Source organism: Physella acuta, unplaced genomic scaffold (genome assembly GCF_028476545.2).
Source record: "Physella acuta isolate Inbredline_101_S28 unplaced genomic scaffold, ASM2847654v3 ptg000403l, whole genome shotgun sequence".
Taxonomy (NCBI): Eukaryota; Metazoa; Mollusca; class Gastropoda; family Physidae; genus Physella; species Physella acuta.
The window spans coordinates 127075-143242 of record NW_026731922.1 but is presented as its reverse complement, the minus strand read 5'-3'; the positions used below and the strand labels follow the sequence as shown (position 1 = coordinate 143242).

The following is a 16168-nucleotide window of genomic DNA, read 5'->3' as shown; positions in this document are numbered from 1 at the left end:
GGGGTGGGGGGGGGGGGGGGGAGGGGCAACATTCCCTCTAAGAGGAAAAGTCTAGTGTGCAACTTGTATATTGTGTGCGCGGTGTTCTAAAAGTCTTAAAGATTTTTGTATTTTACAAAGGACTGCGCGGCAGGGTCAAAACTATTGCGCGGCCGCGCAACCGCGCAGCTTAGAGGGAGCCCTGGGTGGGGGTATATTGAAGGGTGGGGATGGAGGGCTAGAGGTGATTGGGGTGGGGAGGGGAGGTTGAATGGAGGGGGAGATGTGGGTTAGCGTAAGATGGGAGATTGGGGTAACAGATGTATGACAAGAAACCTATAAAAATGTGTGACTAACTACTTTAAGGAAGAATTATGTAGGTATTTACTTCTACCTATTCAGGCTTTCAACACAGGTTTAAAAAAATAACCTAAGCTCTCCACAACAAGAACATATGTTTTTACCAACGTATACAAGCATAAGGGTCGACAGTAGCCTGGTACCATACAGCGAAATAAAATAAAAGCGGGTCTAAATATATGTACATGCATAATAGAGGAGACTACTTAGCTACAGTAATAAGCAGTTAAACTACTTTATTGTCTGCCCGTGTTAAATGCCATAGGTGTGCCAGAATTTTAGCGGAAGTTGCCGCCTCTGGCACTCCAGCACAGGTGGGACAAGGTACCTGTTGCAGGGTCTGGCATTGGCCAGGTAGACAAGAGTAAGGCGCTAGGGATATTTCACAGTAGTCAAGTCTTTAGAGAGGTTTTACGAAAGTTTCAGTTTCACACTAGCCAGTAGTCAAGTCCTAAGAGAGGTTTTACGAAAGTTTCACACTAGCCAGTAGTCAAGTTTTGAGAGAGGTTTTACGAAAGTTTCACACTAGCCAGTAGTCAAGTTTTGAGAGAGGTTTTACGAAAGTTTCAGTTTTACACTAGCCAGTAGTAAAGTTTTGAGAGAGGTTTAACGAAAGTTTCAGTTTTACACTAGCCAGTAGTCAAGTTTTGAAACAGGTTTTACGAAAGTTTTACACTAGCCAGTAGTCAAGTTTTGAAAATGTTGAAAAATCAAAACTAATTCCAAGAGTTTCAAACTCGCGGTCGTAGCTGATTATAGAGCTAGTATGTCTGGCTGAGCTCTATCTAGAAAACTAGACCTCACCCTAACCTGAAACTAGTTATTATAATAGTCCACTAGCCCTGAGCCTAATCCTAACAGCAAAAATTTTTAATACATGCTCACCATGTAAGCTAACTTGGTTACCCAAAAAAAAAAACAAAGAAAAAAAAAACAACAACAACCGACACCCGTGTTTTTCCTCTACAATAAGCCAAAGTTGTATATACAAAGTTCCACCTATCTTTTTAGTAGTTCTACCCTGTGTCGAGTTAATCAATGCTAAAATAATTGTAGACTAGACCAGGTTTATGCCCGACGTATTACTGATAACTGCCGTGTACGGCTATATTCTCTTATCGACTTCCCGACTGCTGTACCACCGACAAATGGCCTGAGCTAAAGGGCTGAGGAAGGGGGCAGGGTGCTTTTTTGTTGTGTTTTACACGAGTAATAGGCGAAAGATGCAATATAAAAACATGTAATGATATTAGCATAATTTATACGCATTAGATATGGTGTCTTCATCAGATTTAATATAAGTACCAATAAGAGTACAACAACAGCTAAAATAAAATAATAATATTTATACTTATATTAAAGTAATAAATTTATAAAATTAGTAAAATTAATAAAATATTATAATAAAATAAAAACGTATAATTAATAAAATTAGTAAAATTAATAAAATATTATAATAAAATAAAATAAAAAAGTATACAATTATTATTATTATTATTATTATAATTAATATTATTATTGTTATTGTTATTATTATTATTATTAATAATAATAATAATAATAATAATAATAATAATAATAATAATAATAATAATAATAATAATAATAATAATAATAATAATAATAATAATAATAATAATAATAATAAAGAAATTAAGGTAAAAAATTATTACGATATTTATTGTGTTTGTGATAGTAATATAATAATGATAATGAAATTTTAACAATTACGCATAAAAAAAAAAAATTCATTATAAAAATGAAATGGACCTACCGGCGGATGGATACGTCCGACTCTCTGAGTGACCGGGTCCGTCGTGACGACCTCTATCCGGCAGCTCTCCCCCTTCCTGACGCTGGACACCACCAGGTCGTCCCGGGCCAGGTAGGTGGCCCTGCCGATGTCCACCACCACCTCCCTCTGCCGGACCACCAGCTGGGCCCCGCAGTCACGTGACGTCAGCAGCAGGATGCACGTCACAGCCGCCAGAGCGGCAAGTTTGGCCAGGTTGACGCTCGACGCCATCACGATCCACCGGATGTGACGTAGGCGAGAGCAGGCTGTGTGAACCGGAACGGTTAGATTCGGCCGGCCGGAACTGGATGAATCCAGTGGGGGGTTATGGCGTGTCCCATCGGTAGGAGCTATCCATAGTGAGGGGCGGGGCTGGGCGGAGGTGACGTCATTCGACCGGAAGTGGATGACAGTGATGGTCGTATGTGAGGTGGATGGAGACAGAGGCTACGTCCTAGCTAGCATCTGAAAAAGAGGTACAGAGGCATGGTCGCTTTATAACGAAATCAAGTACACTCATAATTATAACAGTTATGTAAAGGGCAGAGGCGTAGCGAGGGGGGGGGGGGGGGGGGGTGGGGGGTGCGGACCGCACCGGGTGACACCATTTAGGGGGTGACACCAAGGCAAAAAAGAGCAAAATAGATAGAGAAAAACTTGAGGGTGCAAGTTTAATGGGGGGGGGGGGTGCAAATCGAAAGTTTGATGGGGGAGGGGTGCAAATCGACGAAAATTTGAAAGTTTGTCCCCGGGAATGGTCACTACGCCACTGGGGGGTGACACCATTAAGTGCCGCACCGGGTGACACCCGACCTCGCTACGCCCCTGGTAAAGGGTCATTAAAATAGTTTTTTTTAAAGCTGAGGTAATTAATAACCGTGTGAGGTAACTTCATTGATTACTTTTATCAAGTCAAGGTCAATGATCGTTGTAAAAATTGCACGATTCTTTTTTAAATGTCAAGGTCACTGAATATTTATTTCTTTATTTGAACAAACCTGTAAATAATCTAATCCGACTTATCTACGCCGTTAATGATATTAGCACTTTAAAAGGTAATTTCTACTTAGATTATAAAAGGTCAGATATACTTTTTTAGTTGATTAAGCTCATTATAATAATTAGCTCGTACTTTTAACAAACAAATATAACTCATACATATTAAAAGTCTTGTCTAAAGGATTGCTAATTGTAATTGGAATAAATCATTTTTTAAAAAAAAATAATGGCGTCTTTTTAAAGAACATGTATCACGTGTATAAAATATCATAAAAAAGAAATAAAGTAAAAACCCATGAAAGTCCTTAGATTCATTAGCATATCTATATACTACTAAAACTCAACTTTGTTTACATGTTTGAATATTTATTTGTTTGCCTGATCGACTATTGTGATATGTTCGACTCTATCTGGAAAGCTGTAAAATAGTATGCAGGTAGAGAATAATTTTTTAATGCAGACAGACTGTTGATCACAAATTTATTTAAAGACGTTAATTAATTTATTGATTTATTCATAGTTATATTAACCGTATTTTTTTAAAAATGTTAATACTTTGAATAAACTTTGTGGGGATAGTGACGTCCCTTGATGTGTTTACATTTTTGGTACAATAAAAATGGCGGACCCCATCATAGACTTTGTGGCCCGTTCAAAAGTTTAACGCGTTACAAAGCTAATTTTCTGCCGGCTATAACTTAAACAATACGTCCTCTTGCTGTATTTATTACGTTCCAACACTTATATCAATTTTCAACTGTCTTTTTCATTTAGTTTTACGATAAATTTCTCTAGATCTAAAGATCAGCTATCGAAGGAAATTTATGAATCTAGCCTAGATCTAGATCTAGATCTAGATCTAGCCTAGATGTAGGTCACTAGATTCAATGTAAATTCTACATCTAGAATCTATTTCAGGCCTTAATTATTTTATATAAATCTTTGTTTGGCTTATTTAAGATAAAATTTAATTTGAAAGTTAGTACTACTAGACTTATTTTTAGATCTAGATCTAGAATCTATACGCGTAAATCAAGTTGCATAAGGAGACACATAGTATAGTATAAAAATTCACTTGTGACGTCACGAGTAAATAGCTAAAATGGTAGCGTAGTCAGCTCTCATGCAGGAGGAACGGGTTCTAGACCAATATGTCAATGAAATTTTTTTTTTCAATTTTTTTTTAGATGTGAATGATAACGTTGCCTATCTGAACTTGGCAAGATACAGGGCAGGTGAAGTAGAGTTCATCTGTTTCTTTGTCCTAAGCATATGAAAGGATAGTGTGGTCAGATACATGCTCGGCTGGAATTGTTTTTTAAACGATAAAAACATGTTGTCTGAGACTTGGCAGGACACTGGGCAGGTGAAGTAGAGTTGAGTAGGTCACCTGTGACGTCAGTTTATGAAGGGATAGTCCGAAATCGGTGTTTTCGGTGTTTTTAAAAGATCATATATTTGAATGTGGGGTCTGTTTTTTGTGACGATAAGTGACACTGCAGTAGCGTACCGAGGAGGGGGGGGGGGGGACGGTAGGGGAGGGGAGGCGGGGGGTGGGGAGGGGAGGCGGGGGGGGGGGGGAAGAGGAGGCGGGGGTGGGGAGGTGGAGGGGGAAGGGGGGGGGGACATATGTTGGGGCGCCAAAATGGTTTGGAAAAATAAATTGATAGGTTGAGGGGGGTTCAAATCGAAAGTTTGAGTGGGGGGGGGGGAATTGCACATCAAAAGTTTGAGGGGGGGGTTCAAATCGAAAACTTTGTCCCCGGGCGCCGGGAAGGGTCGCTATGCCTCTGAGTGACAGACGTGATGTTTTTTGATGGATGACCCCCGAAACCCACAGTTATCCAACGGATGACGGGTATTCTAGTATTATATAAAAATGAAAGCAAAAACCAATTGTTCGCTTAACTTTGTACCGACAACATCAAAACTCGAATTACGGAAAACAAAGTTGTGGCTAATGTTTTTCCTAAAGAAGGAGTGAGGTCAAGGTGACATTAGCTATGTTAAAAAAATATAAATCCAGAATAGTTGTGTTTTCCTCAGGACGAATTAAGGAAGTATCAAGGGAAACTTCATCAAAGGCTTTCGTCAAAGACCGAAATCCTCAAACTGTTACTCGCTAAGCTGACGTAATGACACCCGCCCCAAACAAGTCAGAATTACGGGGAGTAATCATGGGAGACAATTTAAGCTAAACAATGGGTTAAAAGAGCTGCAAAGACCGCAAGCAGGTTGGGTTTTTCTTAAAAGGAAGCTGCGCTCATACATTATTTAAAAAGAAAAATGAAATCTTTTGATATTGGCCACATAATTTTCTTTTGTGGTTGAGAAGTTGTAATATAATCCGTTTTTTTTATTAGGTAGTTTTAACAAACCTACCAGCATTATCAAAAGCATAATGTATTATTTTAGACAGACGTAGTAAAGATCATTTGTTTTTGTTGCATAGACTTATAAAAGAAGATTTCGAGTCACATACACTTTCCTCGACTGCTGTCAGGTACCCATCAGAGCTGAGCATACTCAAGTTCGTCATACAGACTCAAATTTTGAGGGCCGAACTTAAGACTTTAGGTTAGTAAGTTAGCAGTCGTACGCTCAAAACCTAAAATCTCGAGTTCGAATCCGGGTTTAAGTCAGTAGTCCGCCGCTGAATCCATCTGATGAGGTACCTAACTCACGTTAGGGAAAGTAAAGACGTCTGGGCATAGTGCTGACCACACAATCCCTTCAAATGCCGAGGTTACAGAAACAGCTGAACTCTACTTCACTTGCCACGTAGACCGTCAGGTTTGGAAGGGAAACTTTACTTCTACTTTACTTGCACTCAGGTTTGGAAGGGGAACTTTACTTCTACTTTACTTGCACTCAGGTTTGGAAGGGAAACTTTACTTCTACTTTACTTGCACTCAGGTTTGGAAGGGAAACTTTACTTCTACTTTACTTGCACTCAGGTTTGGAAGGGAAACTTTACTTCTACTTTACTTGCACTCAGGTTTGGAAGGGAAACTTTACTTCTACTTTACTTGCACTCAGGTTTGGAAGGGGAACTTTACTTCTACTTTACTTGCACTCAGGTTTGGAAGGGAAACTTTACTTCTACTTTACTTGCACTCAGGTTTGGAAGGGAAACTTTACTTCTACTTTACTTGCACTCAGGTTTGGAAGGGAAACTTTACTTCTACTTTACTTGCACTCAGGTTTGGAAGGGAAACTTTACTTCTACTTTACTTGCACTCAGGTTTGGAAGGGGAACTTTACTTCTACTTTACTTGCACTCAGGTTTGGAAGGGGAACTTTACTTCTACTTTACTTGCACTCAGGTTTGGAAGGGGAACTTTACTTCTACTTTACTTTACTTACACTCAGCCTCGCCGTCCCATATATATACGTATTATAGTTATAATTTATTGACACATACCAACATATATAGTTCACATTATACATACATTATCAAAGTAGTAACAGATAGATCGATTTCTGGAACATTCTAGTACCTGTCTAGCACTGAGGTGAATTTGAGCATGTTACGTACACGTGCCCCTTAAAAAGTATAACATAACTTTTTTATTTTATATATATATATATATATATATATATATATATATATATATATATATATATATATATATATATATATATTCAATCTTTTTAACATAACTTAACAGATGGAACTTAGTGAGTAGAAAGAAAACAAAATATTGAAATTTTTTTTTAATAACAAGCTGCAATAATAAAATTAACGGAGGCGCTTCAACTCTCAAATTTTATGCTTAACCGGACCATATGCTCGGCTAACATCAACACGAACAGATGCCGGCCGAGCTTTCGCCAGACGCGTTACATACAAACACAAACACGGCACTGCAAACATCAAGACAAAATATGGCTGAAGCATCCGCCATTCACCACAACATACAGTGCTTCCCAAATTTGTGTTTTCTAAACCCCTTTATATCGAAACAATGCACAAAATATGGCTGAAACATTCGCCTTTCATCACAAAATACAGTGGTTCCCAAATGTGTGTTTCCTATACCCCGATATATCGAAACTATGCACAAAATATGGCAGAAACATTCGCTTTTAACCACAACATACAGTCGTTCCCAAATTTGTATTTTCTATACCCCAATATATCGAAACTATGCACAAAATATGGCAGAAACATTCGCTTTTAACCACAACATACAGTCGTTCCCAAATTTGTATTTTCTATACCCCAATATATCGAAACTATGCACAAAATATGGCAGAAACATTCGCTTTTAACCACAACATACAGTCGTTCCCAAATTTGTATTTTCTATACCCCAATATATCGAAACTATGCACAAAATATGGCAGAAGCGTCCGCCGTTTACCACAACATACAGTGGTTCTCAAATTTGAGTTTCCTATATCCCGATGTAATACGCACACGGCACTGTAAACATCAGACAAAATAGTGCAGAAATATTCGCCATTCACCACAACATACAGTGGTTCCCAAACATGTGTGTTTTATGCGCCCCTATCGAAATGCCTATACTATAGAAACGGCGCGCAAAACACATCAGACAAAATATTAAGGGAACATTCACCACTCGCCACAACATACAGCAGTGTTTCTTGCAGGCATCTCTTCGGGGGGGGGGGGGGGACGACGACAGAGACCCCCGAAAAATGTCTACCGCCCCCTCCGCCCCCTGAAGGAAATATAATTTATATAGAAAATATATACCTTTACCAGTGTCCGCCCCCCCCCCCCCCGAAAATTTTAGTCAGCCCCCCGAAAATTTCTAGCCCCCCCCCCCCCTCCCCGAGAAAAAAGTGGTTCCCAAACATGTGTGCTTTGCTTTTTGAAAAGGTATGTTAGAAACAAAATAAATTAATTTCAGCCTTTTTTTTCGCTTTTAAAAAATTTTTTTTGTAGATATTAATATAACTTGATTAGTATACTCAATTAAGACTGAGCGCAGTAAATATTTTTTAATGTGCAATGTAAAAATGCCGCCATTATACAGTCAAAGTCAATGTGGGGACCAAATGCCGCCATATACATTATACAACATTACTCCGTGCAAGGATAAAATGCGCCCTACTCGACATTACACTAGTCAAGGACACAATGCCGTCATATCCAGCCCTACTAAAGGCAATGACAAAATGCCTCCATATTTAACAAAGCCGCCATATACAGCCTAACTGGTCGGGGTCTTCTTCTTCTTCTTCGTTCTTAATTTTTGAATATGGTGGAGGATTCAGACAACAAGTCCAACTTCGTGGACAAACCGGACTGTGGTTTCCAGTTTGTCAGGTGTCCCATATAATTTTTCCCTGAGTGGGGTGGGCTGGGGCCAGTGTCTGACTCTTGCCCGGCTATACAGAGTACATTCCTGGAGTACGTGCTCCGTGTTTTCCGGGGCCTTGCAATATAGCACCATATACAGCCTAACTCTGGTCGGGGACAATATAGCACCATATACAGCCTAACTCTGGTCGGGGACAATATAGCACAATATACAGCCTAACTCTGGTCGGGGACAATATAGCATCATATACAGCCTAACTCTGGTCGGGGACAATATAGCACCATATATAGCCTAACTCTGGTCGGGGACAATATAGCACCATATACAGCCTAACTGGTCGGGGACAATATAGCACAATATACAGCCTAACTCTGGTCGAGGGCAATATAGCACCATATACAGCCTAACTCTGGTCGGGGACAATATAGCACCATATACAGCCTAACTCTGGTCGGGGTCAATATAACACCATATACAGCCTAACTATGGTCGGGGACAATATAGCACCATATACAGCCTAACTCTGGTCGGGGACAATATAGCACAATATACAGCCTAACTCTGGTCGGGGACAATATAGCACAATATACAGCCTAACTGGTCGGGGACAATATAGCACAATATACAGCCTAACTCTGGTCGGGGACAATATAGCACCATATACAGCCTAACTGGTCGGGGACAATATAGCACACTATACAACCTAACTCTGGCCGGGGACAATATAGCACAATATAGAGCCTAATTCTGGTCGGGGACAATATAGCACAATATACAGCCTAACTCTGGTCGGGGACAATATAGCACCATATACAGCCTAACTCTGGTCGGGGACAATATAGCACAATATACAGCCTAACTCTGGTCGGGGACAATATAGCACCATATACAGCCTAACTCTGGTCGGGGACAATATAGCACCATATACAGCCTAACTGGTCGGGGTCAATATAACACCATATACAGCCTAACTCTGGTCGGGGACAATATAGCACCTTATACAGCCTAACTCTGGTCGGGGACAATATAGCACAATATACAGCCTAACTCTGGTCGGGGACAATATAGCACAATATACAGCCTAACTCTGGTCGGGGTCAATATAGCACCATATACAGCCTAACTCTGGTCGGGGACAATATAGCACATTCCTCTGGCCCAGACATTTTTACAAACTAAAAGTAAAATCAATTCTCATTATAATATAAAACTTTACTAGATAATTTAAATAAAGTTAAGATTCAATGCGGTGTTAAAAAAGCGGGGGTGATCTCCCCTAAATTTTCTAGAATCTATATATATATATATATATATATATATATATATATATATATATATATATATATATATATATATATATATATATATATATATATATATATATATAATTCTCTCCTTGGAGACGTTAGAAAACAAGCTGTAGGCGCGCCTAGCAGTCCCCTCTCTTCCTCTCTATGCATATCGCAACCACCCTCACCTCTCATGGTCTAGTGAGCTGTGGTTCACGCTAAATGTTTACAATCGTAGAGCCGGGTTTAGTGACGCCTATTAGGGGCAGATAATTTAGTTCGAAACTATTTTAAACTTAGGGGGGGGGTGTAACTAAGAGGAGGCTGCTTTCACGGGGTGGGGGGGGGGGGGGTGGGGGGGTTGGGAGAAAGGAGGGTTTTAGTGTTTTAAAGCAAATTTTTTCCAGTGACAGCAATGGTACTGTCAAATTCACAAATTATGAATTACTGAAAAGTAGAAAATAAAACAACTAAATAGCGGCGTGTGATACGCTGCGGGTCGGCTCGTGTTCTTATATAACACTACGGGGAATGGGGGGGGGGGGGAATGGCAACTAAGGATAAAATAGACATGATTTTTTTTACCAATTTCTTATTACTTAAACTTTTTAAAATAGAATATTATAGCACGGAATATTATTACTTTATAAATTCATATGCGTTTTAATTTAGAAATCGGAAATACCGTAAATTTTTACTTCTGTTCAAGAGAAATTTCTCAGAATTTCACAGAAGGCAAAAAAATCGCTAAAAAGTTGGTAAAGAACTACAAATTTGATACAATACTTATATATTAAATTTCATCAACCTAGCTGTAACTGTACTCAAGTTATCGTGTTCACAGATACACAGACACACACACATATACACACACATACACACACACACACGGACAAAATTGCAAAACCCAGTTTTTCCTACTCGATTATGCGTCAAACGCCGACATTTTGATGAATCTGGATTAGTATTTTTGCCTGATTAAAATAAGTCGCCTATACTCCGTATTTGATGAAGGTCAGAGGTGTAAAACTGTAAAAATTGTCAACATTTCAAGTGATTTTTGTGCACTTACACTATACTCTGTATACCAGAAAGTAACAAGATTATTTTTCATTGTTAATATTAAACTTTGAAACTATTTACGTCCCATGTGAAAGATTTAAAACAACCAAGGGATAAAACCAATGAATATGTTACCTAAGTCTTTAAAAAATATATAGATACTCATTAATATAAAATGGAAATTAAAATTACTTTTTACATTAAAGAAATACAAAATTAGTAAGTAATCTTAAAACTTTTAAGTCAGATACTTAAATATTTTAAATTTTAGAATTATCATTTTGAATATATGTTAAATAAAAAACTATTAGATTTTTAGAATGCTCAATTTGTACAAGAGTGAAAGTTTTAAATGGTGAGAGGCTACTGTTAACAGTTCATCGTGGTTATTTTGTCGTAAATACTGACAGAAACCCTCAGATAAACCCCAGCCCCCCCCCCCCATCTCAATGCCTCCAACCCCATGACCTCTCCTCCTTCTCAACTTTGAAGATTTCACTGGTACATCCTAACTGTTTATTATCACCTTGTATACACACTGTATAATAAAATACATGTTGTTAAAATTGTCGAAAATAAGTTTTTGTTATAACCTTTGTAAGCTTATTTATTCCCTAATGAGAACACTGTATACCACACTAGTTGTAATTATGTAAATGAGTTGGATTAAGTTTTCCCTTTTTTATAATTGAAATAAACATATTTTTTAAAAAAGAGTTAACACATTGACTTTTTCAGGTTTGAAATTAAAATTATGCGTTTTGTATAGCTAAACCATCTTCAATAAATGGAAATACATGTCAGAAAAAAAGTATTTTAGTATTTACTATATCCAGCCCACAAGGAAAAGAAATACCCTTATATTTTTCTTTTTTTTATAATAATAATATTATTTTTTTTTTATTTCCAAATTTATTTCAGCTCCATTTATAAGCCCATTCACTCATTGGCGTCGCGAGGTCGGGTGTCACCCGGTGTCACCCCCCCAACCCGAAAAAAACCTGTTATATATATATATATATATATATATATATATATATATATATATATATATATATATATATATATTTATTTATTTATTTATTTATTTATTTATTTATTTATTTATTTATTTATTTATTTATTTATTTATTTATTTATTTATTTATTTATTTATTTATTTATTTATTTATTTATTTATTTATTTATTTATTTATTTATTTATTTATTTATTTATTTATTTATTTATTTATTTATTTATTTATTTATTTATTTATTTATTTATTTATTTATAAAATGTCTAAATATTCCTATATATATATATATAGGAGAGTAAACTCCAAAATCAAACAACCGCTGCCTTGCAGTTAGTTATTGGATGGACAAAGGCTATGGAAGCAAATCCATAAAGAAAAAACAGGTTGAAATAGGTGGTTAACCCCGTCGAACATTATATTTAAGAACGAAGAAGAAGAAGAAAGTAAGCTAAACGAGAATGAGAACGTTGGTGAGTTGAAATATTTCATCTGCGCATGTCTACCACTTCACGACTCAATCAGACGTCTTCCTTCCAGATCATGCAAGCGTCGCCTGATCTAAAGATTCCTCCCAGCAGACGACATGTGGAGAAAACACGTGCTCCTGGCCTGGTTTAGACCCCCGGGATCAGGTAACCCCCAGGTTAACGTAAGGTAACCGCCGGATGCCAAACTCCATCGTTAGAGAATTTTTTTTTCTTGCCTTCTCTCCATAGCCGCCTAAGGGTTAACCTCTCTCTGTTGGGTTAATTCTCGTCTGTCAGGGTACTTAGCGTTGTGGTAACCAAAGGGTTAAAAGGTAGGTTTCTGTGAATTTAATTGGTCGATATCGCCACGCTAACGTAGGCCTGTCGGTGTGGCGTTGAGAGCCGGGCGGATACGTAGGTTTCACCGCGTAAGGTTAAAGGTTTCGGATATTTCCGCAACCGCGTCGTTCTCGAGGAAGGAGCGCTGGGATAGCGAAAGTTGAACAGGCAGAAAGACACGTGAGCTTGCGGTGACGCAACTTCCGTTAATGACTGTTGTTTTTTTTGTCGTGTACTAGGAAACATTGGGTTAACTTATAAAATAGAAGGTTATCTATAACAAAACGCTTGCTGTGTCTCTACACTGTTTTTAGCGCAATTTCCATTCTGGAGAATTGCGTTTATTAACCCGTCATTTCTGGATGGATGGATGGATGAATGTATGGATGTGTGTCCGCAGCTTTAAGTCGTATCTCCTCCTCAACGAAGCAATATCGATGACTAGTTACAAAAACAATTATGTTAAGCAAGTTACGAGGATGAACATAGGCCATAAAAATTCCGGGTTTCTTTCATGGATTTCCCGGAAAAGCCAAAAAACCTCGAAAAAAAGCAGTTTTTTGGCCCATATCTCGGCAACCAGACCACTTAGCGACTTGAAACATGTACCTATCGATTCCTGCCATAATTTAGAACAATATTGCCGAAGAAAGTTTTCAAAAATATCCTTTCGTTTGGTCACACAATTTTTTTTGAATTAATTAAAATTTGGACCGAATTAGTAGGCATTTTATGCAACCACACCACACGCGTCATCACGTTCAATAGCTGCGCCATCACGTTCAATGGCTGCGACGTCACGTTCGGTAGCTGGGCGCGCAATGGTTTTTAGTCATGTTACTCTATTGTAAATAAAACATGTAAAATACTGAAAAAAAATTTAATAAAAAACGTTTTAATAACTAACCAATGGTTTTACTAACACTGCACTTGATTTACGCTACGACAGAGCTATTTTTAGATAACACAAGGAAATTGCGCTAAAATTGTCACTAGACTTTTTTTAATTACTTGTTTTTTTAATGTAACATTTTTTTTGAAGAATATATTAGACTAGAACAATGTAGATTTCGTACTAAAGAACAAGGTTGAAATATTGTTCTACTGGAGGGCGAGATTAGGACAATATTGAATTAGAATTAGAAGAATAACAGCAAAGAACATTTCTGTATTGGAGAGCTAGAATAGAACGATATTTTATTAGAGAACTAGACTAGAACCATATTGTATTAGAGAAGTATACTAAAAGGATATTTTATTAGAGAACTAGACTAAAAGGATAAAGTATTAGAGAACTAGACTAAAGGGATATTGTATTAGAGAACTAGACTAAAAGGATATTATATTAGAGAACTAGACTAGATCGATATCGTATTAAAGAACTAGTCTTAAAGGATATTGTATTAGAGAACTAGACTAAAAGGATAATGCATTGGAGAACTAGACTAAAAGGATAATGCATTGGAGAACTAGACTAAAAGGATACTGTATTAGAGAACTAGACTAAAAGGATATTGTATTAGAGAACTAGACTAAAAGGATAATGCATTGGAGAACTAGACTAAAAGGATAATGCATTGGAGAACTAGACTAAAAGGATAATGCATTGGAGAACTAGACTAAAAGGATACTGTATTAGAGAACTAGACTAAAAGGATATTGTTTTAAAGAACTAGACCAGACCGTCAAATAACGTAGTGTGCCAACCCTCTAGACCTGGTTGTCAGCGAAGATATAAACCGCTAAGTGGTTGATTGGCCTAACATAAACGGGCTGGCACCGCCCATTAACCAACCATAAAAGAGGTAGTCGTACCAAGCAAATCCCAGAAAATGTATCTCAAATTACATCTGGAATGGGGCCCCCTACCCGTGTCTTCGGGTCCCCCTACAGTTAAACGCTGGGTCCCACTAGTTCATCAAGATGGTACCATGCTGGTTTAATGACCCATCTAACGATCTTATTTCTTTTCATTTCACCCTACGCTGGCACCCGAAACATCTCATCCCCGGAAGATGTTCCAATTTTGAGCACGTTAGCATTTTCAAGACGAGATTACAGTTAACCCAAAACAGATTAAACTCCCCGAGGTTAACTACCACTTGTGATACTAACCCTAACGCAAATCAACGCCTTTGACTAAAAAGCAAAGCTTAACATCCTACACACACAGCGATGAGATTAGCCTTTTAAACCGGGTTTTTTTTTTTTTTAAAACGTGGCGAGTTAACGAATACCGATAGACAACCCATCCTCGAAGATGGAACGCGACCATGAGAGTGCTTGCCCCTGCCGTTTCATGGCCGTTTCCCTTGATGGGAGGCTGCTAGCCCGCTGGGTAATGGCTGTTGAAGATGGGGGGAGAGGAACATGCAAGAGGGGAGAAACTGATTTGCAGACGAAATTAAGGACGGGGGTTTAATAACGGGAGGCTTGGTTGGAGATCGTAGACTTTGGCTCTCGCGGTATGGAGGAGGATGAATGGTTCTTGGGGTTTTTGTTTTTGTAGTGCTCACATTGGAATTACAATAAGATGGGATGGGATTTGAAGGGGGGGGGGGAGATATGAGTAACTGAAGAAATTATAGCCTCTGGATGTGAGAGATGTGCGGTGATTTGTGATTGTTTTAAGGGTGAAGTTTCACTTTCGAACCTGACGGTCCACGGAGCAGGTGAAGTAGAGTTCACATGTTTTAAGAGAGGTGTCTTAATTTTATTAGCATGTTGAGATTAATAAAACATTGTGAAAATGTTGGATTATTTGAATTTCTTGTGATTTTTATTGATTAAAGAGATTTGTAATTATTTAATCCCTTGAGTCTTACTTGATTTAGACATTGGTACTTGATCTAGACATTGGTAATTATTTTACTATTTAGATGGTTTTTGCTCAATTAAACATAGGGAGATTGTTTTACTGTTTAAAAATGTAGGCGAGTCTTGATTGTATAACACTAAGCAGATAATGATTGTGTAGACATTGATAGATTGTTGACAGTATTTTTTAGGAGCGGGGGTTGATCGCTGTGTAATGGAAATTGATATGACGAAACAAATTAGAATGGCGACATTCAAAGTCTATGTCTAACACATTGAGAAACGTACATGGAGGGAGAGAGAGAGAAAAGAGAGGGAGAGGGAGAGAGAGAAAAGAGAGGGAGAGAGAGAGAGAGAGAGAGAGAGAGAGAGAGAGAGAGAGAAAAGAGAGGGAGAGAGAGAGAGAGAGAGAAAGAGAGGGAAAAAACGGCATCTTCGAATTTCCACCAGAAACTCAATTTGATTACAATTTGAACTTGCGCTTTACCTGACCAAACCCAACTTTTTTGCACTAATCCATCTTTGGACTTACCTAGTAATATATCAGTTATGGTCTCACCTGGGACCTACCTAACCTTTACACAAATCTACCTTTTACCTCACACATACCCCCTCCCCCCCCCCCCCCCCACACACACACACATACACTCTCCCCATCACTAATGAAATCCGCATAAAAACCTTGTTTTATAAGACGATAAAAAAACAACGCATGGAACCAGCATCAGGCTACAAACCTAAATTTGTT

The 16168-nt window shown here is 38.0% G+C and overlaps 1 long non-coding RNA gene across 2 annotated transcripts in view; it reads right to left on the bottom strand.

The window, feature by feature from the left end:
• Positions 1-2135: 2135 nt before the first annotated feature.
• The window catches only part of LOC131942368 (uncharacterized), a 43750-nt gene continuing 29717 nt past the window's right edge, over positions 2136-16168 (bottom strand). For both annotated transcript variants that reach the window (XR_009386742.1, XR_009386743.1), the window contains exon 3: positions 2136-2599. This is a non-coding gene — a long non-coding RNA (uncharacterized LOC131942368). The remainder of the gene's footprint in view (positions 2600-16168) is intronic.